The 12,462-nt window shown below is 38.7% G+C and overlaps 1 protein-coding gene and 1 long non-coding RNA gene across 4 annotated transcripts in view; one reads left to right on the top strand and one right to left on the bottom strand.

Moving 5' to 3' along the window:
* The window catches only part of si:ch211-149a19.3 (NACHT, LRR and PYD domains-containing protein 12), a 149,019-nt gene that overhangs the window by 82,811 nt on the left and 53,746 nt on the right, over nt 1-12,462 (top strand). The window lies entirely within an intron of this gene.
* LOC127935240 (uncharacterized) lies at nt 6,798-8,406 on the bottom strand. Its single transcript, XR_008148029.1, has 3 exons — nt 8,338-8,406; nt 6,906-7,198; nt 6,798-6,816 (listed from the first exon to the last, which is right to left on the bottom strand). It is a non-coding gene; the product is annotated as an uncharacterized LOC127935240 (long non-coding RNA).

Raw genomic sequence — 12,462 nt, 5'->3', positions numbered from 1 at the left:
TAGCTGTGCGGTTAGCCTGGACTTCGGCTTGCGTTTGAAGAACGCTGGCTTGAACTTCAGCTGGAGGCTGGACTGCGTGTTGTCTCTCCCGTTGTTGTGTGGCATTGACTGTGACTGTTTTGGTTTTGTGTGTCTGACCTAGGCGTGCCTGTCTCTCAACCTCTTCACTAACTGACTTTGTCATTATCTCTAAGATGAAATCATCAGTTATACTTGTATTGGTAAGGAGGGGTTTAAGGTCTCGCCTTACATGTGCATATTTCTCACTTATCCCCTGATACAGCGAGTGAAGAAATACCCCATGGACAAGTTTGTCGTCATATTGAAACTCTGAGCTACCTTGCTGAGAAGCAAACAATATTCTCTGTTTAAGCCCCATTAACCGGTACATGAACTGTTGTGGGCTTTCTCTGTCCTGTTGTTTGGTATTGCTAAGCTCCTGAAATAGCTCTGCACTACTCTTGTCTCGTAAGTGTGCTCTGAGGAAATGTTTAAGCTCAGCTACAGTTAACCCAACTTTGGTCGTCAGCATGTCTTTGAAAGTTCCAGGCTTAATTATCTTTAGAACAGTACGAATTACTTCTGCCTCAGAGAAATTCTCAGATATCCCTTCATCAATCTGCCTACACAGTGAGCTATAGCTAACATCAGAATCTGAGTCAGAAATCTGGCCACTATATATCTTGAATTCTCTTCGAGGCAGTAAAGCAGCAACATCTGTCAGCTTTATCACATCAGTTACCTGGCTGGCTACAACTGATAATTTGTCTGCCTTAACATTCACAACTGAAGGTGCCACTAATGATTCAGTCTCTGCCAGTAACTCACATTGCTCTTCTGCAGCCGCTGGAGGTTGTTGCAGTTCAGTGATGAGATCGTTGAAGACTAGCAGGCGGGTCATGCCTTGGTCCTCTTGACTTGCCAACTCGTTACCTTTTAAAAAGTCCACGATGAAGTCATAGAGTTCCACCTCCGTTGCATCATCCCCTGGTAGATCTTCCCCCACCTCATCCTTGATGGAGGCTGCCAGCTTGTGGAGTACATCTGTCTTGGCGGAGCTGATCAGCTGATGAAGCTGCCTCTGGATTCCCCTACGCAGTTCTTGTAGCGCAGACATCTCTTCCCCTCAGGAATCGCTGGTGTAGCACGTTGGTCCAGGAACTTGATGTCAGGTTCATTTATTGGTGATTAGCTGCCATCAGGACAAGGCGCTAATCCCGGACGAGCCCCCAAAATTGTTGCCCCCCTGGCCTGGTGAGTGTCAGGTGGGATGATTGTGATTTTAAATCCGATTCACAACACTCTTATCTCTTATACTGAGATACATGCATACCATTTTGAGGAACATTAACCCACCTGTATATAGAAACAATGAGACGAAAACTTTAGCTTCTGTTCAGCTCAACTGCAGTATTTATTCTGCAGCATTTGTCTCATAATGGTTTTAAGTTCCTCCCGGTGCTCAGCGCCATCTAGTGACCTCTATAAGTATCAACCCACCATAGTAACAAGTACAATACAATGAAATTGGCCTCTTCATACCTATTTAGTAAACATTATCACAAAATCACAACAAAATCTGTACAACAAAATGTACTAACTCAATTACCTTTATTTTTTTTATTTTTTTAATCTCTTATGCCTAACTTTGAACACCCCTTTTAACCCTTTACATGTGCATCTGTCATTTTGATTGTCCCCAAGTCGTCCACTGTAAGAGACAATGGAGGAGGTGGTGGAGGTGGATTAAGAAGAGAAGAGAAAGTTTTGAAGAGTGTCCGAGCATCACAACAGCTGTTAATTTTGTTGTGGTAATAGGATGTTTTAGCCGTGAAGACATTTGCAGAGGAGGAAGAGAGGAGAGACTGATACACACTGAGGTCGGTAGAGTTTCTTGATTTCTGTAATTTCCTCTCTGCAGCCCTGAGTTTAGTGCGATGTTCACAGAGAACCTCGGACAGCCACGGGGAAGATGGGGTGGTGTGTGCTAGTCTAGACTACAGTGGGCAAAAGTTGTTCAAGTAAGATGTTAATGTAGAGCAAAGAGTGTCAGTAGTGCTGTTCGTGTCCAGAGCTGAAAACTGAGAGAATGCAGGAAGCAAGGATGAAATCACAGAAGATAAGTGAGATGGAGAGAGTGAGCGTAGGTTCCGTTGAAAGGTGACCTGCGTTGGAGTTTGTGCTGTTTCAGGAGTAAGTGCTAGGTTAGCAGTAATGAGGAAGTGGTCTGAGGTGTGCAGTGGAGCAACTGAAGAGTTGCCACAGAGCAACAGTGCGTGTAGATGAGGTCCAGTTGGTTGCCTGATTTGTGAGTCGCTATAGTAGACACTTGCTTTACCAAATTTCCATTCTTTGGATATAATGAGACCAGTACCTCCACCCCTCCCAGTGGTACGAGGAGTGAAGGAACAAGTGATATTAGTGGAGAGGGCTGCGGGAGTGGCAGTGTCTTCAGGTTTGATCCAAGTCTCAGTCAGTGCCATGAGGTTGAGACTGGAATGAGTAGCAATAGAAGAAATGAAGTCTGCTTTGTTAACAGCAGACTGGCAGTTCCAGAGACCAACTGGAATAGAGAGCGTAGTAGTAGAGGTCAGAGGGACAGGCCGTAGGTTTGTCAGACAGGCCGTCCCGCAATGTACATAGCCTGCTCTCCGAGTGTTAGTAGTGATAGTAGAGATCTGAAAGCACATAGACTACAAGTGTAAGAAATAAGTATTTGAGAACAAGCTATACAAAAAGTAAAGAAACGGGAGATTAGCAATACTTAAGTGTCCTGTCTGTGTCCTTGCTCGGCTGTTTCTTCTGACAAGTGCTTTCAAAACAGCTAACTAAGTACTTTCACTGGCTTTGGCCACACCTCACTATTTACGCGAAACCAAGCACCACTTTCAGCATGTATTTACCAGGCTAAGACACACAATTTAAACCAAAACTTTCCTAGCAATGACTATCACACAGTAGTCTAATGAGAAAATGAGACGAAACACTTACAAGAAATTGTCTTCTCAAAATTTGATTAAATTTTAGTTTAGTTTTAGTTAGTTTCATCAATGGTTTTGTTAGTTTTAGTTTATTTTTTATTTTGCAAACACATTTCTATATAGTTTTTATTTTATTTATTTTAGTTTCAACTTTAATAATTATATTATATTATTAGTAATTACAGTTTAGCAGAGCAAACAGATCAAAATCCAAGACCAAATCAAGACATTTAATTTCAAAGTAAAAGTTTTTTTGCACAGATTAGTTAACTCTTGTGAATACATCTTAATAATAAAAAAAATTGTTTGAGATTTAACAAAAAAATATAAATAAATAAATGCAACTTTAAAGTATACAAGTAAAACTATGAAAAATCCAGACAAACTAATTCATATTAAAGATGTGAACCCTTTGTGTGTGTGTGTGTGTGTGTGTCAGGGATGAAAATTAACTTTATTGTCCACCGGCAACTGCGTCTAGTGGATTTCAAAATCTACCAGCCACTCAATGTTTTTACCAGCCACTTTTTTGTTTTTAACCGACAATGTGTAACTGCATGTGAAAATTAATACTACAAGATCTACAATACTTAAGCAGTTTATTTAATCTAAAGTTTCTTTTTCAGTGATGCTCAAAAATACTGCCTATCTAGGGCAGTACTATCGAGTGAGATTCATGCCAAAACCTCACACACACACAAAATGTGTTTTACTCACACCCAACAATTCACAAACAAACTCAGTGTGGTTTGCAAATACAAAACATCACTCACAAACTAATGCATTTTGTTCTGCAAATAAAAAACGTAGCTATCAAACAAATACAGTACGTTTTACATATACAAAGAAACATATGTCTTCAATGACAAAAATATCTTCCAAGTACAAACTTAAATCTTTCAAGTACAAAACAAAATCCTTCAAATACAAAACAAAATCCTTCAAGTACAAAACAAAATCCTTCAAGTACAAAACAAAATTCTACAAGTACGAAAAACTGTCACGTGACTTTTGGCACAAATTTTCCGCCTTGCTGATCCACACGCAAATGCCTTCAGATCAAGGGGCAAGGAACTCGACCGGAAGTTGAAGTCGGGTGGGGGCTGCCATCTTGTAGCAGAACTTCACTTGCGTTAGCATTCCCATTGACTCCCATTCATTTTGGCGTCACTTTGACAGCGAATAACTTTACATCTGAGGCGTTTAAAGACTCTGTTTGTCCATTATTTATTTCTAAAGATACACGACAATGTATAAAGGGCTCCATTACCTTCTATGTTACATTATGGCCCCGTATAAACAGTTTTTGTAAAAAATAGGCTAACGATTGCGTCATAACCACTCGGCTCTCTGTCGCATTACCGTACAGACAGGAGGAGAAGCTCGCAGGCAATTAACTTAATATGGCGTACTGGCGTTACATTTTAAAATACTATACAAAATAATTAATCAGAATACTTACTCCTGCTCACTCACTCACTCAAGCTCGCCGTCTCTGCAAGATTAACGATGGCAGTTTGCACGCACAGCTACTAGAAGATCTACATCTGTCAGACAGGTTGCTGACGTCGTCAAGCTTCGTTTGAGTCTGCGCGTCAGAAACGGAAGTGCTAAAAAACACTAAAACTGGGCTTCATTTGTCTCAATTGAGTTCCAATGGGGTCGCTGTGTCCATTTCTTTTACTGTCTATGCTTCAGATCCACACACATGCTAGTAAACGATCATGTAATTCGCACTCCACAACAGCGGGTGGCGCTGTTAGCGACTTGCTTGGCGCCGCCACCGACATGGAAACACTAGAGAAGAAGAAACGCTAGCGTGAGGGACGTTTTGAACACAATGAGCGGCCAACAGGTGAGTTTCCAGTCATTGCTGGTGAAAAATCAGCCTGAAGGGGTTGTTATTCGCTATAAAAACCGCCTCGCTATACATGATCCCACTTATTACATTGCTACCTACAAAATAAATAAATAATTTGACAAAATTTATTGATTTTAAAAACGATTGTATTGCTTCTGCTAAAGAAAATAGTCCGTTCCGCGTCCATATCAATGGTCTGTTTTTCATGGCAAGGGTGTGTTTAGACCTCCAAATCAACCCTGGTCTTCTCCTGCTAGTGTCTAATAGAATATAGAGGCTTTATTCCATGTCAAATCAGTCAGAATACAGGAAAGTGGTTGCAGCAACATCTCAGATGAAGAGTTTTTCTATATTATATTTGGGTCCCAAAACCAAGGCCTGTAAAAATATTCATATTTTTTTGTCAGTCCTTGAGATTGTCATTTTTATAGCATCAAAAACACTATCAGAGAACCATGTTTGGGCATTAATATCTTAAAGTGTTATTCATAGCCTCACCAAACTTTGCAGGATGGAAGACAAACATGTTCTTAGTATAACTGAACCAAAGTTTGTACTGCATGTCTATTGAGATTCTACAAGGCCCTAGACTTGGGTAAATGGCTAAACCCCTGATACTGAGGGTATTATAAACTCATTTTCTGCATCAATATGATATCAATCATTACATTTTCTTAATCGTAATCATAATCATGTGTCATTATTTGAGGTCTCTATCACTAATGATATGTAATAATTGATAGCCTGATTGCACTGCAAGTCACTTTGGATAAAAGCGTCTGCTAAATGCATACATTTAATTTTAATTTAATGGTCATGAAGATATTAAGAATGAACCAAAGTGTAGTTTTTGGTCATTTTACTGGTCATGTTCAGTTAAACCAGTATTTTTGACCTCATCCATTTTTCCTCTTTTTCCCTCTCTAGGAACTGCTTGCACAAACAATGTTAGAGAGAATCCACACACGGCTCCAGCATATTGTCTGTCAGCAACCCCTTGACCTGGATTACCTTGAATTTGTGTGTTTTCAGGAGGCTGTTCTATTTAGTGCTGCCTCTAACCAGGTTCTCATCCCAAAAGGCATTTTAGATGCACTCACAGAGCTGCACAAGTTGGTTAAAGGCGCGGACACACTAGACTTTAAACGTGCGAAAATATTTCGGACACCGCTGCGAATATGGGCGGGAGCAATAAAACGGTCTTTCCTCAATTATCACAACATGGATTAATATGTGCTTGTACTGTGTCTTTTGCGACGGCGTCGAAAGCGTCTTATTATATTGTACTCCCTATCTCTCTCTCTCTTTATAAATATATACACCCTAAGCAATAAAAAATTATAAAACATCCACATTCAAATGTATCATCTATTCCTGTTAACACTACAAACCATGCAGATACTTTATTTTATTTTTTATAATCTTTTAAATCTGTATTATATAAAATAGGACGCTGCGCTACAACTAAAGTTATATAGCGCTTCCTTCATTTTTAAATTTCTGTACAGAGAGGTCACGTAGTGACGTAATGATCTTCTACTGGTCCCACATCTTCACGTGATGCTAATTCGCAGGTCAGAGTTCACCAAACTTGAACTTTGGAACGCAGTAAAATGTGGAATTTTTCGCATGAGCTTGCGTTTCCGGTCTGACGCATTCGCATGCGTATGAATGGAAGTCAATGGAGAGAAAAGTGCAGTGTGACCGCCCTATAAGAAAGAGAAAACCAGGTCCCCATAGTAAAAAAAAAAGAGAAAGATTTTTTTTTTTTGGTTGTTCCAACCCCCCAGATGTTTTAAGATTGTATTCAGACTACAATAAAAAAAAAAAAATACAATCTACATGTGTTTGGTTTGAACATTCATTACAACATTAAGAGAGCTGAAAGTCTTAAAGTCCGCTGCTAGCACTGCTTGAGGAAAGCTATTCTTCCTGCTGCCGCTGGCAGTCCTAACACGGGGCATGTCTGCTGGTCTGATTTGATTAAACAGAGAAAAATCAAACATTAGACCACCTCACTGATTCAGAAATATTTATTTGTGTTACTGTAACATCTTACAAACCAGTTATTAGCAGGGGCACTGTTCTGTAAATAAGTGTTCTTTTTGTATTTGTGCTGCATTATCATTGAATCAGGTCCTTTGCTGAGTACATTTTACGGTAAGCCTAGTAAGTGCTGGACATACTCCACAGTAAGTAGGTAGATGTCTGAGCCATGTGATTGGGAGTGTCCCAGGGGATTTATGGCTGCCCTTAGTGCTGCCATTTGTTCATCACTCAGTACATCGCCCATCTCAGGAACAGTCACATCAGGCAGGCCACTGTCCTCCCAGTCCAAATGTGGTAGGTACAATACCTGAAAAGACATGGAAAGTGTTTATGTGGTTCTCAAACATTTTTACATCAAGGACCCGGACCACATTTGATAACATTTTGTAACAAACTCCAAAAATACACAATATTAATTCTGAGACTGTATAACATTACTTTCTTTGTCAATGTATGTTCAAATTAATGTCAATGGGATGCATTTTTTGGTAAAATTTATAAAGAAGTTTGTGGAAAAATAGTCTATTTCTAGAAAAAGTCAGAATTAAAAAGTTGTGTGTATTTATATATACCCCTCCTTGAACCTCCCTCAAGGACCAGTGCCAAACCCATTGCCAAGTTTATTCTTACTGATTGAATATACTTTAATTCAAATAAAATCTTTGCACCTACTTCATACGTATAGTTATTTTTAGCAAGGGTTAAGGGTTATTAACAAGCAGGTTATGTCCTAATTTTCAGCTTTAAAAAAATGCAGCACCCATGTATGCTGACAGCCTGCTGGTATGATATGGATGCAGAAAATGAGTTTATAATACCCTCAGTATCAGGGGTTTAGCCATTTACCCAAGTCTAGGGCCTTGTAGAATCTCAATAGACATGCAGTACAAACTTTGGTTCAGTTATACTAAGAACATGTTTGTCTTCCATCCTGCAAAGTTTGGTGAGGCTATGAATAACACTTTAAGATATTAATGCCCAAACATGGTTCTCTGATAGTGTTTTTGATGCTATAAAAATGACAATCTCAAGGACTGACAAAAAATATGAATATTTTTACAGGCCTTGGTTTTGGGACCCAAATATAATATAGAAAAACTCTTCATCTGAGATGTTGCTGCAACCACTTTCCTGGATTCTGACTGATTTGACATGGAATAAAGCCTCTATATTCTATTAGACACTAGCAGGAGAAGACCAGGGTTGATTTGGAGGTCTAAACACACCCTTGCCATGAAAAACAGACCATTGATATGGACGCGGAACGGACTATTTTCTTTAGCGGAAGCAATACAATCGTTTTTAAAATCAATAAATTTTGTCAAATTATTTATTTATTTTGTAGGTAGCAATGTAATAAGTGGGATCATGTATAGCGAGGCGGTTTTTATAGCGAATAACAACCCCTTCAGGCTGATTTTTCACCAGCAATGACTGGAAACTGACCTGTTGGCCGCTCATCGTGTTCAAAACGTCCCTCACGCTAGCGTTTCTTCTTCTCTAGTGTTTCCATGTCGGTGGCGGCGCCAAGCAAGTCGCTAACAGCGCCACCCGCTGTTGTGGAGTGCGAATTACATGACCGTTTACTAGCATGTGTGTGGATCTGAAGGCATTTGCCTGTGGATCAGCAAGGCGGAAAATTTGTGCCAAAAGTCACGTGACAATTTTTCGTACTTGTAGAATTTTGTTTTGTACTTGAAGGATTTTGTTTTGTACTTGAAGGATTTTGTTTTGTATTTGAAGGATTTTGTTTTGTACTTGAAAGATTTAAGTTTGTACTTGGAAGATATTTTTGTCATTGAAGACATACGTTTCTTTGTATATGTAAAACGTACTGTATTTGTTTGATAGCTACGTTTTTTATCTGCAGAACAAAATGCATTAGTTTGTGAGTGATGTTTTGTATTTGGAAACCACACTGAGTTTGTTTGTGAATCGTTGGGTGTGAGTAAAACACATTTTGTGTGTGTGTGTGAGGTTTTGGCATGAATCTCACTCCATACAGTACGAACTGAATCGTTTGAAACGGTTCGCGTCTCCAATAAGCGTTAATCCACAAATGACTTAAGCTGTTAACTTTTTTAATGTGGCTGACACTCCCTCTGAGTTCAAACAAACCAATATCCCGGAGTAATTAATGTACTCAAACAGTACACTGACTGAACTGCTGTGAAGACCGAACTGAAGATGAACACTGAGCAGAGACAGATGCCGAACAAACACGCCAACTGCTGGAGCGATTCTCGTTCTCGAGTCAGGAACCAGTTGGTTTTCGGATCACCAGTACACTGAACCAAAAAACTATTCTTTTGGACGCATCCTATTTGAGAACCAATGAACTGATGAGACTGCGGTCTGTGTGTGTACAATCAGGGTATCTTCCGAATCAGGGTATCTTCCATCCATTCCAAATCCCTTTTCAATTAAAAAACTGAAAATGAAAGACGCAAGAGGATTCAAGTGAGAGAACATGAATTAAATAATGAGAAATTGAAAAATGGCTCGTTTATTCGTTATTCCATCTAGGTTAACAAACGGAAAATTCGTTTTTGACTTGATTTCTCATTTTGTCATTTGGGGTTTAAAAAACTGTTTATGGCCTCAATATTTCCTTCGCACTTGTGGGTGGAGCTGAAACGCTCCTTTCATCTGATTGGTCGAATCGCTCCGCCTTCAGCTCGGTCTCTTCATTCTTTCAGGCAGAATAAGAGCCTAATGTCTGAAACCACCACTCACTGTTAATTAACATAATATTTGAGTCAGATGTAGCTGGACACATAATTCGTGCTGCTGTGACTTGCAAGTCACCCCATTTAAATTATTTCTAGGTTATAGTATTTTATGAGTATTGTCCCACTGATAAATACAGTGCAAATAGTTATGTCTCCTTGGATAAAAGTGAAGTGGAAATAAAAGGTAGGTGTGTGTGTGACATTAATAATTAATTGTGGAAATTAATATAGTTAAATTCATTAAATAAATTCGAATGAAGTTTCTCTTTTAGTCTTCTTTGTTGACCTTGAGAAAGCCAACATATATTTGAACATAATTATTATTATTTATTATGAGAGTAATTGAAATTGACTAAAACTTTAATGTTTCACCAAATTCAGCTCAGATCTTCAGACTCGTTGCTGTAATGGTCAGAGTTTTTCCTTCTCAAAAAAATCCTAGTGGCTTTCATTATATGAGCAATGAAGGTCTTACACTTAATGTCCACTAGAGAGGGAGACAGGATTTCTGTTTATGTAAGTTTAAAGAGCCAGTAAGATGAAAATTCTAAGCTTCCTATAACTGTTTATAATTCCTGTACATTAGGTTTAAATCCATCCAAGGTTAAAAAACATTGTCATTTTGTCTAAATATAATTAAAAAATTACCTCAATTCTCAGAGATCCCCAAACGGTTCGCGCAAAGCTTTTCAAAAGATTCAGTTTCCTTAAACCCCACCTTTCGGTAGCATACTGTGTTCTGATTGGTCAACTAACATAGGCAGTTTTGATTGGTTGTTCCGCACACACCTCCACGGTAAACTATGCGTTAGCATCTGTATGGGGTGAATTATGTCTTATTCCTCTCATCGCGAAGCAGACAGTAAAATAAAAAACTTGAACAGTCTCGCTGCTTTTTCTTCTGTGTGGGTGTATTCAAGCCGCGCACTTCAGTTTGAATAGCGCATTCGGCACGGGGGTGTAGTCACATTAGATATAACGAAGGGAGACATGGAAAACAGACATCGCGTTGTTTTCATATGGATTACTTTATCACAGAATATCTGTTTTCGGCAGCACTTGTTTGTAGACATGTCAAGCTTTCTATAGACATCTCTCTCATGTCTCTTCGTTGAGTATTCACGGAGTTACACTTCATTTTAATGACGTGTTTGTACATGACGATCAGCACAAACAAAGGCTGCAGACAGCACACATACTGATAAGACGCTCGGGAGAAAACAGACACATAACTTCATAATCATACTTCGCGTTGTGATTCGGAGATGCTCGTTGTTCTAAATAAAGTTGGTAATGAACCATCTTTTATGGCCAAACGCTTTGAAAATCTCGCTGTACTCACCGAGATTAAAAAAGCAGTCATCAGTGAAATGTTGTGAACATTTGCTCTGGTATTGTGGTGAAAATGAATTTAGCCATTGGTTCTTCTGATCTTCATTCTTTGGCAGTGAAAATTTAAAAAAAGTCTCCTCGACGTGATGCTCTCCCACCAAACAGAGCGTCTGTGTGTGTGGGGGGGGGCAGGTCAGAGTTCCGTTTCTCCCAACACGGTAGGCGGAGATTATTATGCAAAGTGTTCTAGTGACGTACATAGAGATGGGCAAAAGATTTGAAATCTATAACGCACATTGTTTACACTGATGGACAGCTACATCATACACTGTAATACAGGTAATTTTTGATTTCCCATCTGTGTGGCTCTTTAAATGACAAATAAATACATTAATTTCATTTGTACTACCATGAATATGCCATATCTGTGTAACACAGGTTCTTCAATGATAGATGGGGTGGGATGGGGGTATACCTTAGCTCAATGATAACTGTATAATATAAAACAACATTAACTACTGCCGCTGGTGCCAAATAAAAATTATTATGTTTTGGAAAACTTTAAGTCAAATGTACTTGCACAAATTACTTACTATTACATAATACCCCTTATGCGTTGTTGGGGAGGTTTTCGTCCACTAGGGCGTAAAGTTGAGTCTTATTTTGGCCACAACTTTCTCTGTGTTTCAGCCAATGGAATGATTTTTGGTGACAAATCTTATTTTGACACATATTTTGGGAAAATGCTTGAAATGTTTCAAAAACTCAACAGTACACTGTGGGCAAATTCACTACCCTTTCGTTATGTTCCGGATGAAAACACCCACTAAATTAAACTGCTGTAAAAATGTATCAGATAAAGATTTTTTTTTTTTTTTTGCATAAATCTATTAATCAACCTCAGTCCTGATCAAAACTACCAAATGTTTATCCAAGATATTAACTCTTTAATTACCAAGTTCATAAATGACGTCACTGATTTGGGAAAAACACACACACACAAAATTACATATTTTCAATATAAAAAGTGATTGTGGACTAGATATTTTTTAACCTTTTCAAAGATTAGTAACAAGATTGGCTTTGATGTATTGTTAGTTTTTGTGCAGCATTAGATTTTAATTTTTTCTCCCTCATTTATTGTTGTTGGCTGTTTTTGCCCCATTGACTTCCATTATAACGACATTATTTGATTGCAAAGCCATGACACCATATAATCATGCACTCTTGATTGTTGGTGGTTTTCCCTTTTGGGAAGAGGTAACATTTGTTATGTTTTACAGTTGATCAATAGGTGGGACCATTAACCCTTTAGATAAGCCTGTGCAAAAAAAATGCTTAGTTTCTGGCTTGTATATTGAGTATATGTCGTATATGTTATGGTGTGTGTTTGTGTGTGTGTGTGAGAGAGAGAGAGAGAGAGAGAGAGAGAGAGAAAGAGAGAGTGTGAGATGGACTTTGTGCACTTACCTTGATGTATCTGAAAAAATCCAAATATGCACCTCAG

Source organism: Carassius gibelio, chromosome A19, assembly GCF_023724105.1.
Source record: "Carassius gibelio isolate Cgi1373 ecotype wild population from Czech Republic chromosome A19, carGib1.2-hapl.c, whole genome shotgun sequence".
In the NCBI taxonomy this organism is placed as follows: Eukaryota; Metazoa; Chordata; class Actinopteri; order Cypriniformes; family Cyprinidae; genus Carassius; species Carassius gibelio.
This window is presented reverse-complemented; position numbering and strand designations above follow the sequence as displayed.